Raw genomic sequence first — 23,333 nt, 5'->3', positions numbered from 1 at the left:
ACACATTTGACATCAACCCAAAAGTGATTTGAATATATTGCTTTCTTCTGTCTTGTCTAATTTGATGCTACAGTTTGTTTGGTGCAGATGTACTTTTTATTTTGTCCAATCTCGCTTTACTGGCACTGCAGTATCACCATTATGACAGTGACTGAGTGACCGTATTGCTTGCTCTTTGGCACCATCTAGGCAATCCTTGTGATAGAGATGAACTTCCATTAATAGGTTGAGACCCGGTTGTTCGTTTCAAAGCATCAAAGAGGTCAATAAACATTGTGCCACAAAAGTCATATGATTCAATCTCTAGGATCACAAGTGGGGCTCTACTCTACACATCCCATAACTGTGACACAACATGTTTTGTGAAAACAGTATAATATAAATGTTTGTGTCATGTCCCACTAATAAATCACAATAAAATAAAAGGATCAATAAAATTATTTAGTATAATTTATTTGTAGGAACTTGTATGTATTGTTCTGGCAAACATATGCATGTAGCATGCTGCTAATCTGTTAAATTGTTATCTACAACCCTGTTTCTAAAAACTTTTGGACACTGCGTAAAATGCAAAAGAAAATAAAAATGCAATGATGTGCAAATCATCCATGATGTGCAAATCACCCTATGTTTAATTTAACATAGCACAAAGACAACATATTAAATGTTGAAACTGAGAATCTTTATTGTTTTGGGAAAGAAATTGCCCCATTTTTTATTTGATGCCAGCAACACATTCCAAAAAGGTTAGGACTGGGGAATGTTTATGACTCTGTTAAATAACCTCCTCTTTTAACAATACTTTGTAAACGTTTTGGGAACTGAGGAGACCAATAGTCTGTAGTTTTGAAATTGAAATGTTTTCCCATTCTTGCTTGATATGGGATTTCAGCGGCTCAAAAGTTTGTGGTCCCCTTTGTCGTATTTTTAGTTCTATAATGTGCCAAATGTTTTCAATTGTTGACAGGTCGAGACTGCAGGCAGGCCAGTTTAACACCCGGACTCGTTTATTACGGAGTCATGCTGTTGTAATATGTGCAGAATGTGGCTTGTCATTGTCTTATTGAAATAAGCAAGGCCTTCCCTGAAAAAGATGTTGTCTGGATGGCAGCATATGCTCCGAAACCTGTATATATGTTTCAGAATCAGTGCTGCCTTGACAGATGTGCAAGTCATCTATGCCATGTGCACAAATGCACCCCCATACCATTACAGATGCTGGCTTTTGAACTGTGCACTGATAAGAAGGCGGATGGTCCCTCTTCACTTTAGCCTGGATAATGCCTTTGCATGGCAAAGTTTTAACTTGCATTTGTGGAAGCAGCAAAGTACTGTGTTCACAGACAATGGTTTGGGTTAATGCAGTGCCATCTGAGGGCCCGAAGATCAACCTCATCCAATATTGGTTTTCGGCCTTGTCCTTTGAATACAGATATTTCTCCACATTCTCTGAATATTTCAATGATATTATGTATCATAGATGATGAGATCCCCAAACTCTGTGCAATTTTAGTTAAGGAACGTTATTCTTTAATTGTTGCACTATTTGTCTGTCTTTCACAGAGTGGTGAACCCCTCCAGATCTTTACTTCTGAAAGACTCATCCTCTCTGGAATGATCTTTTTATACATATTATGTTACTGACCAAACTAGTTGTGAAATGTTCCAACAGGTTTTTTTTTAGCATTACTCATCTTTTCTTGCCCCTGTCCCATCTTTTTTGAAACGTGTTGCTGACATCAAATTCAAAGAGGGCATGTTGTTTCCAAGAAACAATACCATTTCTAAGTTTCGACATTTGATATGTCTTCGTTGTACTATTTTCTATTGAATACAAGGTTTTAATGATTTGCACATCATTGCATTCTGTTTTTCTTTACATTTTACTCAGCATCCCAACATTTTTGCAAACAGGGTTGTATAATACCCATTTAATGTAGGTCTCTTCTGTTTCTATCAGGACAAACCTTAATCCATACCATGGAATTCAACTGTGCCTCTCACGAATTGTGTTTGCATGAAACTTTTTTGTAAACTGTTTTCATGTTCAGTATCCCCAGTGCTATTGGTCCTGAATTGAGCTCTCAACTACTGGACTTAAAATTGGTTGCAGAAACACCCACCCAGCATCCCCACCACAACAGCCACTCTATTCAAATACGAATACATTCACAATGCCCTCTGGTGGCAGTGTTTCTGACTTCTCATACGTTGACACTGAACATAATTGCAAGTCAATAGCACTGCTGATATGTTCATACTTAACATAATAATGTTTTCGAAAACAGTTACGACCTACCGTAACGTAATACATCATACAAAATTACCTGTCACAGAATTACGTAACATCCTCCCCTGCAACTAGGTTGGCTTAACATGGAAGACTCTTGAAATCTTCCACATCCTTAATATGCTTTTTTTTACAAGACAACATTTTAAAAACAATGCACTACTCGATACAGGTTTGTGAGTGTCATGCACATCGTTTTTATTTTTCATTTATAAATTAATTTTGGGATCCAACCAGGAAAAGTAATTTCCTTGATCGGTCAAAAGTGGAGGATTGTCTAATTTCATACAAAAATCTTTATGTGAGACAGTCCATTTCTGTACAAATGTACTCACCTAGCCTAATTTCCTCAATTACTATTTAACGTGAAAAGTCTAGAGAGCAGGAATGAGAGAGGAGGCAGTAAATGAAAAGGTTTGTTGAGGAAACCCCATGCACACATCAATTAATTGATTGCTGTTACCACAGAACAAATATCAACAAAACATGTGACAGCTAGCTAGCCAGACAAACATGCATGCAGGTAGGTTTACTGTATTCATTTTTTCAATAGTTAATTGTGCATTTTTCCCTAAAACACTACCTTATAAGAACATTAACATTAACATGAATAATTTGATGCCAAATACACAATGATCGATTTACATTACATATTGTTTGTAAGCCCAAATATAAAAGTAGTGACACCCAAAAATTTGAAGCGTAGTACTCAGAGGGTTAAAGATGCTTTTATGATTGTAAAACTTGCACTATTGATGCCAAAAGGGTTCCAGAAAGTTGTGCACTATATCAGTTATGTGCCAACTTAGGCCCCATGTCATCAAAACCACTCAGTTTCAAACTTGTATGACAGTAATTCGATATATAGAGTATGCACATATAAACAACATGAAACATGTCCTGGCCAACGTAAATTTTTTTATCAACAAAAGTCCCAGACTGCATGCCAAAGTAGCACTGTGAATGTCTGATTCCACAGACATGAGAGCATTGTCATGTGAAACATGACCAGTTAGCTGAGAGGAAGGACCTGCAAGCAGCAGCTTGTGCTCCATGGCCCCCTACCTGCGGCACAGAAGACATCTACAAGCACTGCAGCTTCACATTCATAAGGCGTCCTCGTTGGATAGTACGGCACATAGAAAGGAGACACATCTAGATGCTGCATCAGTGGAAATGTATACTGCCATGAATGGACAATTAGGAGGAGAGAACCCGGCTGTGGCCAAAAGCCGAATTTTTACGACCTCGCCGACGTTCATTACCCGAACAGGGAAGTAGCTCAGGTGGAACAAATCAATTCAAAGTGGTCCTGCGTGTATAATGCCGAAGCGAATGATTAAAGATACTTTTTTTTTTTTATTCTCAAAGAAACACAGAACCATCTGCAAAGCACAATAAAAAGAAAATAGGAGAAAATAGATAAAAGAAACACATGCACAGGCATTTCTTCGATGTCCTCCCAGGGTGCAATATATTGATTTTGTGTTTTCATGAATTGCGGGATAACACCTGGTTCTGTAGACTGCAATGCCGGCATATCACTTTACCCGTAGACTTACAGTACATTAATTAAATACTATTTTGGAATTGTAAAATGACTGGATTTTTATTTCACATTCTGTCTTTTCTAAATGCATTATTTAAAGCACCACAGATCAGATGGTGTAGATATCACAGCTTCAGGTTGTAAGTATTATGGCCTCATGGAGATGGAGCACCTGATCTTTTTTAAAAAGAATGAAAAGACGTAGGCTACGTCTCACAGAGTATGTCACAAAGCAGTTTTGGTTTTCTGTAAGACTGCATGATGTATTTGTCACCAAATCAAGATAGGATTATAGAAATAATGTTATGTGGAGCTGGGTGGATAAATATACTTAATAACCAACATGTCTATATTTCCTATGGTAGATTAGGCTGAGACGATGTGATGAGACGATCAGTCGAAACCCGACTAGCCACCTTTCTGCTAAGGAATCATTGTACAAGGGTACTTTCGAATGGTGTGGTAGGCTATCCACAGACCATTACTCAGCATTCTGTTGTAGACCCCTAACTGTCAAACCACACCTGATCCACACCTCGCATTACCACCCCCCCAAAAAAAAAAAAAAATATATATATATATATAAAAAGGAACTCCACTTTTATATTCAAGCTCCACGTTACAATATTCATACATCTGTTGAAACATTTTGACGAATATATCTTATTATAATTTTGACCAGATTAAAAACACAATGAGATCATAAAATGAATCTTTACCGCTTTTCTTCAGATTGTCATTTCCTCTTCGTTATCTGGCAATCGAGTAGATTATTTTAGCTGGTTACAAATAAAACGATTTGCATCTCGTCTGATTGCCTGTAGTGAAGACACTCGATAACAAGCCAGTATCTCAGCACTTCTGGTGCACAAGAAACACTCAATGGCACCGCTGACCGCAGTTGCTTTGCGTTTAGTTCCTCCGATGATGTTATCACACAATTAAGTAGCATCTAAGCGAGCGATATCCAACTCAGAAATGTACTTTCGAGCAACAAATTAGCCGATCCAGGCGAACGGACTGAAGAGCCTTTTTCCACAATGTGTCAGGACAGTCATTCTAAAAAGTGGCAGTGATTATAAATTATTCTGCTGAGTCCAGCATATCCGCGCCCCGATTTCGATCGTTATTCGCCCTGTTAAGACAGGAAATCCTTTTCAGGTATAGATCCTAGGAACGAAGTCCACTTAGAAGTGCAGTCCTTGGTGTCCTGTTCAGCACTGACAGGCTGTGAGCGACCGGCAGCAGTCCCCCGTACTGAGTGAGGGGCGTTTTTAAGAAAGGTTTGCACTAGGTTACACACGCATCGCGCCCCTCTGTGCATTAGGTATTACCGTAGCCTTCTCCCCACATGCCGCACCCGGCCAGCAAGCCTTTCCCACCTCGGACTTCTTTTAGACTTCGTTTATGGGATTACCAATCGAAAATAAGGGTAACATGAAGACACGACCGTCAAGCATGACATTAAGTGTGTTGCTCTGCCTTTGGAGATAAGGCTTTTGACTGCTATCCATATACGTAGTATTGCCAGTGAAGCCCTTTGTCACAAAAAACAAAGCTTCTTAATAACAAACAGCAGCAACAAAAATAGCACAAACAATTTAGCCAGTCTGCCGTTTGTGATGTGTGCGCGTTGATTTAGCGTCTGGATTATACGACCCACAGCAGGGAGAGGATTATTGTGCTCACTTTACATATATGAGATTGCGTATGATTGTTTGGTAACCTGCGAACGCATTATGATTAACTTGATGACGTCCTTCAGGCAAACAGATACATTACTAAAGACTCAAATTATGGGGTTTGATTTCATAATGTGTAGCCTATTCTTTCTTTCACATGTACACATCAAAGTCCACTAAAGGGAAGTCACTATTTTAAGTTTAGAACACAATGACTCTATCGCAACGACAGAATCCGTGATTTCATTAACAGGTCGACCCGTATCACCGGTTAAAAGAAAAGTTCAGCACCAAGGCTAGCGCCGAGAACTCAATTCAGTAGCCTACAGTTTTTGCACGTCTCAACACCGACAGCAGAGAGCTTGCTCTAAACATCCGGTCCCAGCTCTGTCGCTCAGACACGCTTCTCACTGCTATCTTTGTGACAGAGCTTCTCCTCTCCATTTTGATCTCATTTTAGGGATGACTGCTTTCAGGGGCTCAGCATCAGGCAATGGCGACAACTCCTAAGAAATGGAACCACGGCCAGTGGCTAGTCAGTCAGTTACTAAACTCAGTCAGAATACGGACACAAGTTTAAAAGGTCACTAGAATACATCTGATTTATCGTTTTTCCCCCCAGCACATTGTGAAAGATGTCTCAAGTAGAAATGTATCAAAAATATTACATTAGTAGAACGGAATACGATGGTGCAGCCTTGGGGCCTCCAAATCTCCAAAACTACAATTAGATATCCTGACAGAAAAAAGCATTTACTCCTATTATAAACAAATGAACTCAGGTTACTAAAATTTTCAGCTAAGCTTAAACTACATAAGTGTAATTTTCAATTTGAATATGTTTACAGATTGATGTTTGCTAATAGTAGTTATACAGACAAACCACTGAATATAACTAGTTTGCTATTTGCTTGTTGCAGGTAATCCCTGGTGAAATAATTTAAATTAGAAGTAATTTAATACATTTGCTTAATCAAGTAGATTCTGGGGTATTTTTATATCATAACTCATACTGTATCCAAGATTCTTATATGAGTTTTCCAGGACATTCCATTTAAAGCTTTCTTTGTTATAGTTTAATTACATGTACAGTTACAATTATTACAGAAATTAAACAAATTCAGATTGTTATCACTCTTCTTACAATTGGGCAGGTTTCCTTTATGTGAATCCACCAAATTGACTGAACTTGCTCTAAACCATTAATGTATAATTTACAACTGTTGCGAAGATTTTGATACCTGGATGTGCTGGGTGTGTGAGTGGTTATGGCCTCTGCTCGATGGGTTCTAATCACTTACCCATAAATGTGCATTATTCAAAATATATATCCAGTCAACTTTATTGCAAGGGCTTGCCCCAAATAATAAAGTGTTTCATCTGGATTAGCTTGAATGAGCTTAAGAAAACAGAACGTTCCAAAGTGCTTATTTCAAGCAGTGCTGGTACGGAGATTTAAGACCAGCCCAAAGCTGGAAACGCTGTTGGTTATGGTATGAATTATGACAACGCAGCAACGCAGCTTCTTTCCAGCCGTGACAAACACAGCCCACGTGTGCATGGATCAAGATTCATGTCATATTGGTGCCTATAAACTTCACATTAGAAACACTGAAAACAAATGTTTTAATTTTTTTCCTTTTTTTAAATTTCATTTAATTTCATTAAACACAAACAGTACTTTCTCCTCCTCTCAAAGAAGGCTGTTTTTTGTCCAGCCCAATGCAATTGTCAGATTGCCATGTAAAGAAGGTCTGATCAACAGTTTCCAGATTTCTATCTATCATGAATCCAGCCAGGTCCCCTTGTGAGTGGTCCCCTTCATGTAGGCAACTGTGTACGTACATCATTTAATTAGGTAATGTAAATGGTAATGCTGGTTCCAAATTTATTTTCCCGTAACAATTACTTTATTAATATTTCATGTGATTAAAACTTACTATATTACAATTATTCACATCTTGATTTCATGGTGAAAACATCCATGGCATGCATTCAATTGCAACATCTTTATCGTGAATGCTATTTGTATATGGTTCCAATATATTTCTAAAAGAGTCAATAATATTTGGGAGCTGTATAATGTGCAGAACATGCGTTGTTCAGGTTAAGGCATTAACAAAACTAAACAGGCGTTGGAACTGGTTGGACATGACAGGCTACTTAAAACTATATCAGACAAACACTGAATTTAAAACACTAAATTAAAGCCATACACACAAATAAAGTAACCACATAATATAGGCCTAGAACATGTTCTGAATGGCCAGTGTGCGGTCAAGCCTCCTTAAACCAACAACTTACTTATCAAAAACCAGCCATCAAGCAATAAAATCTGCCAAGTGGGAAGCAGTTCACTGTTGGAGAACTGCTACATAAAACACCCAACACGGGTCATTCATACCAGCATGTTTTTATGAATCCCAAGGGCATTTATGTCAACTCATTGGGACTAAGACACTAACAGCTGGTGGCCAATATTCCAAATTGTTTCTTTCTCATCCATAAAAATAACTTTATGAAAAAAAACAATATTACTTAGCACCCAACTGATTTTGCCAGCCAAAAAGCATAATTAGCTTTTTATCTATTTTCTATCATGTTTGTCCCAAGTATGAGGGTGATGTGACTTAAATATTTGATACATCCCATTTAACAATGACAGTTTTATGGGTGCACTTCCTATTTTGCTCCAATTTGAAATGTAGCCATGACACCAGGGTTAACACACATACTCTTACAATCACTCCCATTGACTCTTCAGTGACCATCAGGACACACGTTCAACGTCCCATCCAAAAGAAGGCACCATGTGCAGTACAATGCCCCCTTCGCCAACCGAGGGTGTTGGGATTTTTTTCATTTATAGACGACTGGGAAGAGTGCCCCTTACTGCCCCTCCAAAAACACTTCCAGCTGTTTCTGGTCTCCCAAACATAGACTGGCAAGCACCGACCCTGCTTAGCTTCAGATGCTAATCAGGAGCAGCACGGGTTTGAGTCCCATTGTCTCTAGCAACAGACATACTGTCTCTGGCACATTCCATCAGGTTGCATGCCATTCATTCAGCAGTCCCATATTTCTGAGTTAGACATGGTTAGGGCAAACCACCTTCATTTCCACAGTACCCTGAAAGAGGCTGAGTTGCTTTCCAGGCAGTGGGTGAGATGAACAGGGACTACTCAAATAGTCAAATAGTGCAAGGGTAGTTTTTGAGGCCGACATTCTTCTGAATGAATGCCAATTTCCTGAAGGATGTGTTTTGATTGTGACACATTGAGGAATCAGTCGGGGTGAATGAAATATCATGTTGTCACATTCACAGTGTTTGATATTACACCTGGGTATTTGTTTAACTAGTGTACCTTGCATCGGTGACGAGCCCAGGGACATAGCTTAAGTTCTTTTTTTAAAATTATTGATACTATCAGGTAACCAACAGCAGTCTGCTTAAGAAAACTAATAGTTGTTCTAAAGTTGTCCTTTGGCGACAGAGGTTGATCTTTAATGAACTCAGAAGAGCATTTGATATCACAACAGTCAGGTTACTGACCGGAGAAAAGGGAGCTGTAGGATGGAAAGGGGGAGACAGTGAGAAAGAGGGAGATCCACATACAGAGGAACTAAGAGATGGAAGAGATAGTCGACCAGCGAATGTCTGTCACAGAGAGGGAAATAAAAGAGTGATTGATTGAAGATAAGGATGTGAGGAAAAGTCAATACGGAAGGAAGTGGGAACAACATTTGATGATTTCCCCGTGAATGACCTGACAGGGCTTACAGAAATGTTACTATTGTTTCTGTACCACAGTAAGATGGAGGAAGTGTAAACACCTTTTTACGATGCCAAGAACCATAATGTGTGTATGAAGGTACTATACTAGTTACGGTAGAAATAATAATCCCTAAACCACAAACACTGCGTAAAAAACTGGAACCACCAGCAGGTAGACCAGTCACTGGATGAAACAAATGAGGGTGAACGTTTCCATAAAATATGGCAGACAAGATGGTCTGGTAGTCAGAGGCTTGGACACATTTAGTCTTGTGAGGCCATAACCCCCCAAAAATGCATTTAGAAGGCATGGTTAGTCTTGTCCATCATTTTCCTTTCCAATATAATCCACCTACCGTGCGGGTTGTTCGTGATCGTGTCCAGAAAGGACAAAAAGGAGAAATAGGATGTATCTACCACCCTACATCAAATCTTATATCCTAAAATGTATAAGGCCGGACCAAAATCCCCCTCGCCACCCGCATAACCACTCACCCGCCCCAACGCTCCGCTCCAGGCCTGGGAGGGGGATACATCTTCAGACAGCATGCTTTGGAAACTCACTGCCATCAATTCCTGTACATCCCAAAATCTCACTGCCACAGGCACAATTACGTCCCACTAGTTCGGGCCACACAGTTGATCACATTGGACAATACATTAAATGAAGATTCAGACCAACCGGCACGCCTGCATTGCTGCTCTGTTGAGCCACAGTCTGGGGTTCTACAGGTGCTACTGGGTCCACGCTTCCAGTCCCACCGTTCAACGCTTCCCTGATGCACCATGCGACTCCACACTCCCTTGCACAAGACTACGTGGAGTCGGCTGCATGATGACCGCCAGGATGGCCACATGTGTCAGTAAGAACTTCAAGACACCCATCCCTATGACACACACTGGCTACATGGCCATACATGGTGCATTTCCTGCACTGTAGCGGCTTATCTTTAAAAGTCTTCACTGGATATGTGACATATCCCAGGGGAACATGAGTGGGAAGACAATCTTCAAACAGTACCAACACTGACAAATTCTCTTTCCCATTAGATGTCTACACCCTCCAACCACACCTTGAATCTTCTTCCAAAACAAACGTACCTATATGTTTGTTTTGGAAGAAGGAATTCCAGATATAATCCTCCTATAACGGCAGGTTGCTTTTAAAATCGAATATAACCGATAATATATACAATGATAACACTGGCTCCTTCGGGTCCTCTAATACACACAACACCAAAACAAATCTGACCGACTTCATTCTCCCTAATGCCTCTTCCACTATCCAAGACACCTCAAATGGATCACCCAGAAATGCATCACTATCGACAAACCAAACTCCCATAAGAAATCCCTGATCAATGAAAACTTTAGCAGGTTTTCCTCTCATATGTCTCTTTTATTATCTTCCAGTCCATCTTAGACACTTTCCTAAAACTCACTATCTGATCATAACAGCACTTCTACTTTCGCCATCCTCCTTTTCTCGTTAATCGCTGTAAAAAAAACAAAAAAACACCCACATTGTCCTCCAGGCTAGTTGAAACCAGAGCTCTGACGCACCATTCAGTTTTCAAAGCACTACTGCTCTACACGACTGTGCTGAAGCTTGTTTCAAAGTAACAATAGCATGTGATAAATGACATCCAAAGATTTGTTTGATCAAATGGTACTCCATAGCTTGGAGCAGGCTTCCCCAGTACAGTACTCCGATGCTTGAGAGCATGTGTCAGTGCTCTCAAACACCAACCTCTACAGGAAACCGTGTTTACAGTTTTAGGCATCACTTTTTTCAATACTTCATACTAAAGTGGCACTGTAGCAGGTAGTGTCGGTGACTTATAAGCAGTCACTAGCAGTGGTAAGAAATTGAATCCTGATATAACTAGAAAACCTTATCATTTCAAAAAATACTGTTGTTGTTCAAATAATTTGGTTAAATTATAGCATACTATGAAACTCTTGCCTGTATCTTTTAAAATCTTATAATGGGTGCACAGTTAAAATAAAAATAAGAATAGGACATTTCAACCCCACATTCTAATTCCTCTTATAAAAGTGCACGCCTAACCATTGCGCCACAAAGTCTTATCTTCTGTTAGGGGATAATACATCTATATACACATTTAACATGTGATATTTATTTCTGACCAGTAGATGTCACTACTGTGCGCTGTGTTTAAAAGTTTCAAGCAATTAACAGTTTTCCGATTGCAAGCCTCAAAGGTTTCATAAAGCTTCAGTTGCTCATCACTACTCCAGGTTGTGCTTGCACAGTCTCTCAGAATATCTGGCACAGCCTTCCAATTAGACAGATGTCACCAATTAGTCCTGATTTGGTTCTACCTACAACTCACATAAAGACGGTTAGAGGAGTTAACTTGGAGAAAGATTTGTGAACTGCATGGGACTATTAATGTCCTCCCATAACACCTCTGCAATAGTTTCGAGTGCAGACGGTGTAGGAGCAGCTCTCTATGGGTTAACTGAGTTTAAGAAATTGAAGGTACCACATCACTATTGCATGTCTCCTACTTCTGATGAAACTCAGTTCATATCAATGTTAGTAGTTACATTCCAAAAGTAAACAAAAGCTGACTCACATAATCCTCATGAGACATAGTTCAGAGCTAAAGAACGACCTGTGGAAAAACAATCAACTTTGTGTCGCAGCACTGTCTCCACCCGGTACCATCTTGCAAAGACACCCCAAATGACATAAATTGAATCAATGTCAAATTTCAATGACGATGGTTTAAATTATAACACATTTTAAATAAGTGGGACAATGACTCTTCTGCTTCTTAACAATAAACAATTTAAATATACTCAAATAATAAACAGATGTTTTTAGTATAGAAATCATATGCAACCATAATATACTACTGTTAGGTAAGCAGAGCTACTGTTTGATCAAGTAATGAGCAGGTCATGATTGGCAAAGGTTGTTCAGTTTAATGGGTGTGTGGGATCTCTTCTGTCCTCGCTAAATGCTAATGTAAATACTACATGGGTTTGTTGGGAGGATTTGGTTCTTCCATGGCTCAGGGACTCTCCAATTCTCATATGTCAGTAAATGTCTGTTTATGGTGAAGTGTTAACACTTCTAACACAAAGTCTATTACAAGACATTATATCCACTGTGAGATAAGACAGCTATACATTGTTCATGTCTTTTATGTTTACTGTTTAAAATGTATTTTATGTTTACAACTTTCTGTTTGAAATGCCTGGGTGAAATATTACCTGCAGTAGATTGAATATGATTAGGTATGTTTAATCTAAACATGTCCTTATTGTTTAAACGAACCATTGATTAAACAAACAACACATTACCCATGTATGCCATGCTGGAGATACCTCCGGAATGGATCATGGTTGATAATGAATAAGCTGCAATACTAACCATTCTTGGCATGCTGAAATTAGTTTTCCAGAATGAAAACAAGCTGAATTTTGCACAAGTGGTAATCAAACCAGCTTGACAGGTTACACTCTATCAATACTGTATGAAGCCAATCTCCAGGCAACCTAACATAGGCAGTACAATCATACAATGGCATCCACATGAACCAAACCCCCATTTGAATATTTATATATATACTGTGACTCTTATTTTGTTATTTTTGTACTTTGGACACCGTCCATCATTGTTAATTCATTATTATTTAACCAATCAAATTTATTGTTACACTTTATTTTGAGAGTCACAATTTCCATCTGTAGATGTTCTATAGGTAATAATACTATCACCAAATTTTCAACAAACTTTAAACAAACTATCGGTTGATAAACAACCACTTGCTAAAGTTAAGGTTAGGTTAAGAATAAGGTTTCAGGTAAGGATTGATTTTAGGGATATAATAAAGGTTAGGGTTAGGACATAGATTTGGGTTAGGTTTAGTAGATAGGTAGTTAAAATGTTATTGATAGTCGGCAGACAATCTGTAGAGGATCTATAGCCACACTTTGGGACTCTCAAGATAAAGTATTACTAAATATATGTAAAAAGCCCTTTTCACATCAGCAGTTGTCACAAAGTGCTTTTACAAACAGCCTGAAAACCCAAAGAGAAAGCAATAACAGCGTTGATGCACAGTGGCAAGGAAAAGCTCCCTTAAAGGAGTTGAAGCTTAGGAAGAGACCTAGAGAGGTAACAGCCTCAGAGGGGTGACCATTCCTCTTCTAGCTGTGCCAATTAAGAGTACAAATTGTAGTAATTAATAAATACATGTGGGCTGTGTCCAGAGTCTATTATGTATAGTCCAGGTAAGAAGCATGACCAGATGGACAAGGACAGGGACAATCTGGGGGGAGGAATGGTCAGTAGAGTGGCAGCTGGAACCATCTGGTATCATCTTGATCTGCAACACAACCAGAAGGACTTTGGACAGGGACAGCAATGAGTCTTTCAGCCTGGTTCTCCGGAGGTGTGGCAATGGTGAAGGAGAACTGGCAAGACAGTAAGCGTGGACGGTGTCAAGCCTCTCCGTTCACCATATTTGCAATGTTCCCAAAGATGAAAAAAAGCAGTTCTTGAGATATATTTGATATTTTCATCAAAGGAGAGATCAGGGTCGAGGGTAACACCAAGGTTTCTCACAGTTTTTTGGGTTATCACCATACAACCGTTGAGGTTCATTTTAAGATCTGCAAATAAAGCTCTTCATTTTAAAAGTCCTAAAACAAGCATTTCTGAGTTTAAAGGTTTTCCGTCATCCACTATCTGAAACCAATGCTTCCAAAGTAGCTAATTTTGGGGCGTCTCCATGTTTCATTAAAATATACAACTGTGTGTCATCATCTTAAAAGTGAAAATTGACATTGTGGTTGCGGATGTCATCACCCAGAGGCAGCATATATATTAAAAACCAAAGGGGTCACAAAACCAAGCCTTGAGGAACACCAAAACATACCTTTGATATTTCAGAGGACAGGCCATCCACACATACAAACTGATATCTTTCAGATAAAATAAGATTTAAACCAGGCTAGAATGTGTCCGTTTAACCCAATATGGGTTTCCATTCTCTCCAAGAGAACGGAGTGATTAGTGGTGTCACAGGCAGCACTAAGGTCAAGCAGCAACAGGACAGATATGGAATATTTGTCTGAAGCCATTAGAAGGTAGTTTACCACCTTCATGAGTGCAGTCTCAGTGCTATGATGGGGTCTAAAAACTGACTGGAGAATTTCATCAAAGTTTTCAGGAAGGCATTTCATTGTTGTCAAACAGATTTTTCTCAGATTTTTGAGTGTTCGATATTGGCATATCATTGTTATATATCCGGATCCCAATTATAATTTTTTAGAAGTGACTTTATTTCTTCAATTTTTTTGTGAGTTTTGTACGCATCTGTAGAATAGGGATCAATTTATTATGTTCACCATCGGCTGACCTAGCATAGGAAGTAGCCCCTTGAGTAGTTTTGTTGGAATCGGGTCTAGGTGACAGTTGGGTGGGTTTAGAATTCATTACTAATTTAGTGAACATGTTGAGTGACATAGGATAAAAAAATTCAAGTGTCCCAATTGATACCCGGTGAGGGAATTTCTGTGCATTCTCAGGAAAACTGAGTGTTTGAGGATTATACCTAAGGAGGAGTCGGTTATTTGTTTTCTAATGGTGATGATCTTTTCATCAAATAAGTTAATGTATTCATTACTGCTAAAGTGAGGAACCACATCACTTATTGAGCATTGCTTTTTCGTTTACTTTGCAACAGTGTCAAAGAAAAGTTTTTGGATTGTTTGTGTTCACTCAGGTTGGAGAAATAAGCTGATCGAACATGCTTATCAGTATTGCACTATACTGTCTTTCCAGACTAGTCTAAAAACTTCCACTTGACCCCAGTAATACTGTTCACAATACAGTGTTTCGCTTGGTTAACTTTTTGCCCAGAAATCACATTCTTTTTTTCTTATTTAAAAAGAAGAATGTATTTGTATTTTCATTTAACTGAATATTTTTAAATACCAAAGAGACAAGAATTTGCTTTGTCTGGGTTGATTCCTTGAATATCATCAAGATAGAGACCTAGAACTGTCACTGACAAAGAGTCTGTTACATGACAATAATTGGTAAAGAGTGGAGCCTTAGGTGTAAGGTGACAGAATAAATTAGTCAGCTGCCAGGCAGGGAAGGACAGGTATGTTGGAGATGCAATGTTATTAAGTTCTAACAACAGCACCCCTAGGTTCTGTTTTCTGCTTCCTGTCGCCTTCAGTTTACCTATGAGACCAACATATAACAGAAATCATCAGCTTCAATTAATTGAAACTTAGCAGACATTGGCTGGCTATCTGGTTAAAGTGCAGTCTCTCAGCTTTAATTTGAGGGTATTCACAGTGTTTAGAAATTACAGCTCTTTAATATGTAGCCCCCTCTTTTTTAAGGGATCAAAAGTAATTGAACAATTGACTCAAAAGCTATTTCATGGACAGCAGTGGGATATTCTATCGTTACTTCTTCATGAATTAAGCATGTAAAAAAGTCTGGTGTTCATTCCAAGTGTGGCATTTGGAAGCTGTTGCCGTGAACCCATGTGGTCAACACAACATGTGGTCAAAGGAGCACTCGATGCAAGTGAAACAGGCAAAGCTTAAGCTGCAAAAATAACAAAATCCATCAGAGAGATAGGAGGAACATTAGGAATGGCCAAATCAACAGTTTGGTATGCATGAGGAATGCACTACTAACTTTTCTCAGTCTCCTCCAGTTTTAAATTTTAGAAGGAGATGAGGTCCTGGTCCACACCTGCGGATTACCTGGTTTGGGGGGCCCGTTGCTGTCTCTGTACTTGTCCACCTGGTCATATTCTGACCTAGTCTAAAATCAAATAGACTCTGGATTTAGCCCAGAGAGATGTATTTATTATTCCAATTGGACTCTTAATATCTCACCCGGCACAGCCAGAAGAGGACTGGTCACGGCTCTGAGCCTGGGTCCTCTCTAGGTTTCTTCCTAAAATTCGACCTTAGGGAGTTTTTTCTAGCCACTGAAATTCAACACTATTGTTGTTTGCTCCTTGGGGTTTAGGGCCGGGTGTCTCTGTAAATCACTTTGTGACAACTGCTGTTGTAAAAAGGGCTTTATAAATACATTTGTACATTCGGAGAAAATAAAAAAATCCACTGGTGGGCTTTGCATTCCTTCACAACATCCAGCCAAGTGAAGAACACTCTTCAGGGGGTGGGCATATCATTAACCAAGTCTACCATAAAGAGAAGACTTCACAAGAGAAAATACAGGGGGTTCACAAAAGGTGCAAACCATTCATAAGCCTCAAGAATAGAAAGGCCAGATTAGACTTTGCCAAAAAACATTACAGTATGGGTTGAAAAGCCAGCCCAGTTCTGGAACAGTATTCTTTGGACAGATGAAACTAAGATCAACCTGTACCAGAATGTTGGGAGAAAAAAGTATGGAGGAGTCTTGGAATGGCTCCTTATCTGACACATACCACATCCTCTGTAAAACACTTTGGAGGCAAGGCGATGGCCTGAGCATGCATGTCTTCCAATGGCACTGGGTCACTAGGGTTTATTGATGATGTGACAGAAGACAGAAGCAGCCAGATGAATTCTCAAGTGTATAGGGATATACTGTCTGCTCAGATTCAGACAAATTCAGCAAAGTTGATTGGAGGGCGCTTCACCTCTGAACTTCTGTTCATTTGTCCAATTACATTTGAGCCCTTGAAAGAAGGGGAATGTGTGGTTGCAATTCCTAAACGTTTCATACAATATTTTTGTTCAACCCCTTGAATTAAAGCTGAACGTCTGCACTTCAATTGCATCTTGGTTGTTTCAAATCCATTGTGGTGGCGTATAGAGCCAAAATTCAGAAAATTGTGTCAGTGTCCAAATATTTCCAGACCTAACTGTACTTTTGTGCCCTTATCCTTGCATTTATGCATTACAATCATTATTCTTGTTTTTTCTTTACTCTTCTGGCCCACAGTCCACTTTTATTTTGTTTCACTAATTTCACTAATATTTAAATATGCCGTTTTTATTAACTTTCATTATTTTCTACTGCCTGTGTACTAGTGGCAAGTGGCATCTGATTTTTGGCAGATCATGTACAAATATGGGGGAAATAATGTGATAAATAGACTCTAAATAATTTTCTGTTTGTGATTATAGAATTCTGACAATGGAATAATGTTAAATACACCTCTGTAAGAAAGGTCTTGGAAGGTGGAGGGTGTAGCTTTCTTTTTTTTTTTACAAACTAAACCGCTACTTGGCATAGGCTTTAGGCACTTGGCAACTGCATTGGCTTTTTTGAGAGGACAGGGAAGCAATAAAATACATTTTAAAGAGCATTTACATGGACAATTTCAAGTCCTATCAGCAGGAGTCTCTTACAAAAATGTGCTGTATTCAATGGGTCAACCCAATATAAAATACTGTAGAGCTGTTTATATTTTATACAAATACAGTATAATGAAGCACTATACCATTAGGCCTGTTCATTAAAATACAATGTGATACAGGAATCAAAATCAAAGAGAATTAACCTACATTTGTTATAGAATTAAATCCAATCACTTTCAAAGTCAGGTCTCAGCACTCTAGATCATTTCAAGTTCAGAAGTAGGCCATCCCTTTTGAAGAACTGATGTCTCTTCCTGAATACACGTTTTTTGTTGAATTCCTCAATTACATGGTATTAAGTCAAATGCAAACAGCCAATAGAATCGATCGTTTTTGGCCAGAGAAAATGAAAATGTTTTGCCTGTGGTCAGTAGCCTGTCCCTTGGGAGTATGAAACCATGTTCCAGCTCCCCGAGAGCTGGCCGCAGCTTCATGTCGTTATTAATGGAAAGTAGAATGACTGTGAGACGTTCGGGGGTACTGTCTAGAATAACTCACAGTTTCAGTGAAATGTCCCACTCCCTAGTACCAGGGAAGCCGGAAAACCAACCATCAACCACTCTGCCCCAGACAATGGAACTCCTGGCTGGAGTGTGGGATGTCGATGCATGTGATCAGAATCATGCGAGTCCCGTGGCAGTACACCAGCAGTGGTGGCTCCATCATCAAGACCATGGAGCTCCCGACACTAGGCTTGGAAGTCGCGGTGAACGATCGCTGCTGGGCCATGCATGGCACGGGGCAGTGGGTGAAGGATGGGGTGGCCTGACTGTTGCTCTGAAACAAAGCGTTGTTGTTTGCTATGCAGACTTGGGACACATTTTCCTACTTGGCCACATCAGTTGGGAGAAACGATAACGTTTCAAAAAGCATGTGAAAGGAAATGGCAAACTGAACAAATTGGTTTTAACCTGATCGATTTTACACCGAAATTCAACAGATTGGCATTTGTTCATAAATGAGATTTTTCACATATTTATCATTCATAAGAATTATCATTACTTCACTCAAGACACACATGACTGGGAGTCTGATGATGAATTTCCTGTAAAAGACATGGGAAACATTAACCTACAGTATGATTATTTTCAAGTGTCTGTATTTTTATGAACGGTTCATTAAACATGTACCTTTTAAGTAATTATGACATTTTTCCGTCTTACCAACCAGCTTTCATTGTATCCACTGCTATATGGGATTCACTGAATTAATGGCTTATGCAGTGCTTTGCCTCGATTTGACAGACACATGCATGGCTTGTGTGACTTTAGGGTGGACACGAAGGGCTGCTCAACATTGTATTTCCTTTCGGTTGGTGTTGGTGATCTGGTTTCATTATTGGGGAACATTTATATTCTAATATCGGAATTGGTATCAGGTCAAAAAAAGAAAAACTGGGACAGGGTTTACGTTAGCAATAAGGCACAATGCGGGTGTGGTATATGGTCAGTACTACACAACTAAATGCTGCTTCCAAGTAGTACATATTGGGTCTTGCCTAAGAACAGCTTTTAAGCTTAAGCAAGTATGTAATGTAGGTCTCATTAGTAGTTTTGCCATTTCTCCCTGATTTTATCTTGGTTTCTTTTCAGTGTTTAAAATTCAGATAGATCTGTAAAAAGCTCAAACTTGCCAGTAACATTGGTAAGCCAACAAATCACTCAGTGTTTATACTTCACTAAGACAGATATTATACAAAACATTCACATATTCCATGTGGCTTATTTCCATTTGACGAGGGTTAATCCTTTTCCTCAATCAGACTGTTACTGTCAATGGTCAATCTCTCCCAGATGGTAAAGATGTAGTAAATATGTAGTAAAGATGTAGCATAACATCCATGTATTCCAGTCAGCATTTTTTTTTTTTGTAAGCTGAGGAGGATGTACAGTAGGTAATCGCTTGTCATCAGTGTTATTATGGATTTGGAAATTTGAGGGATTTTGAATCTGTGAATGGAAGACTTGTGTAACCGATTCTGCACAGCTGTGGCATTTAGAATTGTTTGTTTTCATGTGCAGCTTTCTTCTTGTCTTCCTTTCCCCTCCTGTAGTCCTGCTACAACCATCAACCTGTGCCCCCCTGGCTTCACAGCCGTACGCTACAGCTTCAGATCCGAGAGTGACGGGCCGTGAAATTAAGAGTCACAAAAATGTTGTTGAAAGGTACCCTGCTTTGACATGTCTTAGAGAGATGAGTGTGGGATAATGCATAGCATTCATTTTGGTCTGTCCTCTTCTAATAGGCCTTTGAATGGTTTTCATTGCATTCAATTACAGAGGAAGGAATTCCAGAACACGTATAGAGTTGAATCAGATTATACTATCGGCCAGCTACAGTAGTGAGTAAGCTTCCTTCATGGCCAGATGTATCCCAATATACACCATCTGCTAGTGATAATGGAAGAAATTATACAATTAGCAAACATTCAATTTTATTTTATTACAAGTATAAATATAATTACTATTGGTGATCCCTTTATCTTACTTTGTTCCGCCATAGCTCAATTTGTGGCTAGCATTAACCCACATATGGCCAATACCCGGGGAAACCTGTAATTCACCAAGCCTTTGTCTTTCTTTGCCACCTGAGGTTGTAGTCATCATGAAAACATCACTCTGTATGTCCCTATAACGGCCAACTCAGGAGGCTGATGGAAATGGAAATAAAGATGAATCAGGTCATGACTCAGTTAACCCTGGCTGACAGATAAAAATGTTCCTCTTGAACTTTTGTATGCTGTCTGGTTTTATGTTCCCATGGTATAAGTGAAAGCCATGGTGAATAGTGCGATGGGACAATAAATATTTCAAAAGTTCAGTTAAGGTTTAATTGTTAGTTTAACGTTGAGGCCTGTATTTCTTTACTGTCTCTGCTATTACCTCTTATTTGGGTGTCAGTGTGTTTTGGATGAGAGCATTAATTCACCCACAACAGACACTATAATGTGCAGTAAATAAAGCATGGTTTGTTTAGGGATTAGAAGTAATTAGCTAGCTGTGGGACAGGTATGGATGCAGCTCTGGCAAATTATAATCAGCTGTAGTCTTCCCACACTTATTCACTAAGGTTTATTCAAGTTCAACACATTTAGTATAAACTGTGGGATCAAATACCTTATTCTTGACCGAATATGAGTACTGATACAGGTTACAGAACAATTCATTACTGATCAACCATCAATCTCTGGTTAGCCAACATTTTTGGAATCCTACTCAAAGAAATATGTGACTGACTATGTGTATTTACTTCCCTCCACAAGACTAACCCATAAAAAAAAAATAATACTGTAGGTGCAGTTTCACATCATAATTGCATTAAAAAAGGTTATTTTGGATGCAGTATTGTAAGGAGTATAATGCATACCTGAGGAAGTTCCCAAAGCCCATGACAAATAATTGTCTGTTGGTGTTAGCATAACACACAATTGTATGTATACAGTATGTGTACATATACTGACAGCATAAGGAAATAGATGCCTTGTTTCAAAATTTGCCTCTAATTTGAGATGACTTAACATGCCGTTGACAATGTCATGTCAACTAATTAACACTGTTCAAGCCACAAGGCATACCCATGAAACCCTGGAGCATATCTCTCTTTAGCCATTGCAAGCTCATTAGCAATATTATTTACTTTACTTTTCAGACCCCCTGTTAATCTACATTAACTTGGCTAAACGGCCGGTGGTTATGCCTCAACATGACCCACGAAATACCAGTGATATTTTTAGAGTGCTTACGCCTGTTGTGCAGCATTCATAGTAAATCACTACGGAGGTAGACAGCCTTAAAGAGTCATTTACGCAGCCGCATTCCCATGGAAATGTCTGCTGCACAATTTTCCTGTTTACATTAATGAGATATTGTCAGTTTTGCACAGTCGGAACACAATGAGTGATTATTAATGTTATCTGTTATGTTGACAAGGGGTACATTTGGTAGTGGGTATAATCCCTAGATTTGAAGCTCTGTATGAATTTCTAGTTAGATGCTAAATGCATTTCGTTGTACTGTTCAATGACAATAAAGTTGAATCTAATCGAATCTAAATCTAATCCGTTTTACCTAATCACCGTAGCCAATGTCTATTATCAAAAAACAGACTTCCTTAAATATGAAGCCTGAGGAAATCTGAGGTAGAAAAACTGCAAAATAGGTATGGGAACCCACTTTAATATGTTATGGGTCAGTGATGACCCATAACACATTTCTTCGTAGGTGTTACAAGATTAGTTTAGGAGATGCACCAGAGTGCAAGAATGGGGAAAAAATAGCAGATTAAGCAAACAAGTTTATTTATATAGAACAATTCATACATAGAAAGCAATCAATGTGTTTTACAAAGAAAAATATATACAGTATATATAAAAATACAATAATATAAAAACAAATATGCAGATAAAAACATCAAAACAAAATCATAATAATAAAACATTGAATAAGAAAATAGAAATAGAATACTAATGGGATAGAAACATAGGAAGCTATAAAAGCGGTAAGACTAAACAATGCGGTTAAATTTAAGTGCTCAGTCATAGGCATGTGAAAAGAGATGTGTTTTTAACCTGGATTTAAAAATTGATACGTTTGGGGCACGTCTAAGATCTTCTGGTGGTTTATTCCAGTTGTGTGCAGCTTAACAGCTAAACGCAGTGTGGCTTGTTTAGTTTGGACTCTGGGCTCTACTAGCTGACCTGTGTTCATGGATATAAGAGCCCTGCTCGGTTTATATTCTTCAAACATATGAGAAATGTATTCGGGGCCTAAACCATTCAGTGATTTCTAAACTAAAAGCAACACTTTAAATCCTATTCTGTAACTGACTGGAAGCCAGTACAAAGATTTAAGAACCGGAGTGATGTGCTCTGTTCTCTTGGTCCTGGTTAACATTCTAGCAGCAGCATTCTGAATGAGCTGCAGCAGTTTTACAGTATTTTTGGGGAGTCCAATTAAGAGGCCATTACAGTAGCCAACCCTCCTGGAGATATAAGGTTCCTCTTGGTCTTTTTTGGACACCAAACCTTTGATTCTGGCTATATTTTTAAGATAGAATGCTATTTTGGTGACCGCTTTGATATGACTGTTAAATTTGAGGTCTGAGTCTATCAGAACACCAAGATTATGCACTTGTTCCCTGATTTTTAGCGCCCGAGAATACAGTTTTTTATTAATACTAGTTCTTTTATTTTTGTTGCCAAACACAATAGTCAATTCTCTTGGTTTAATTGTAGACAATTTTGTCATAGCCACCCTTTCAGATTCATGATTACCAATGGTGACAAACTCTGGCCATCTAGATAAGATCTGAACCAAACAAGGACTGTCCCAGAGAGTCCTACCCAATTTTCCAGCCTATCTAGAAGTGTTCAATGCTCTGCAGTGTCAAATGCTGCACTGAGATCAAATAGAACCAGAACTGTTATTTTACTAGAATTGGTATTCAGCTGTATATAACTTATCAGGTCCATTTCGGTACTGTGGTGAGGTCAGAAGCCTGACCAAAATGTATCTAAGAATCTGCTTGAGTTCACAAAATTTTATTTTTTGTTCACAAAAGTTTATAATTGTTCAATATAGCTGCATCCAGTGTTCTCTTCTTTAATGGGGGCTTAATGGCAGCTGTTTTTTAGAGAGAAAATGCTTGATTGCAGAG

General features: G+C 38.8%; 1 protein-coding gene across 2 annotated transcripts in view; it reads right to left on the bottom strand.

Moving 5' to 3' along the window:
• The window catches only part of zgc:172282 (leucine-rich repeat and fibronectin type III domain-containing protein 1-like protein), a 125,338-nt gene extending 120,158 nt beyond the window's left edge, over positions 1–5,180 (bottom strand). For both annotated transcript variants that reach the window (XM_034293065.1, XM_010891990.3), the window contains exon 1: positions 4,559–5,180. The gene's annotated coding sequence lies outside the window, so the exon portion shown is untranslated. The remainder of the gene's footprint in view (positions 1–4,558) is intronic.
• Between the last annotated feature and the right edge of the window lie 18,153 nt (positions 5,181–23,333).

The sequence above is a fragment of the Esox lucius genome, chromosome 1 (genome assembly GCF_011004845.1).
Source record: "Esox lucius isolate fEsoLuc1 chromosome 1, fEsoLuc1.pri, whole genome shotgun sequence".
Taxonomy (NCBI): domain Eukaryota; kingdom Metazoa; phylum Chordata; class Actinopteri; order Esociformes; family Esocidae; genus Esox; species Esox lucius.
This window is presented reverse-complemented; position numbering and strand designations above follow the sequence as displayed.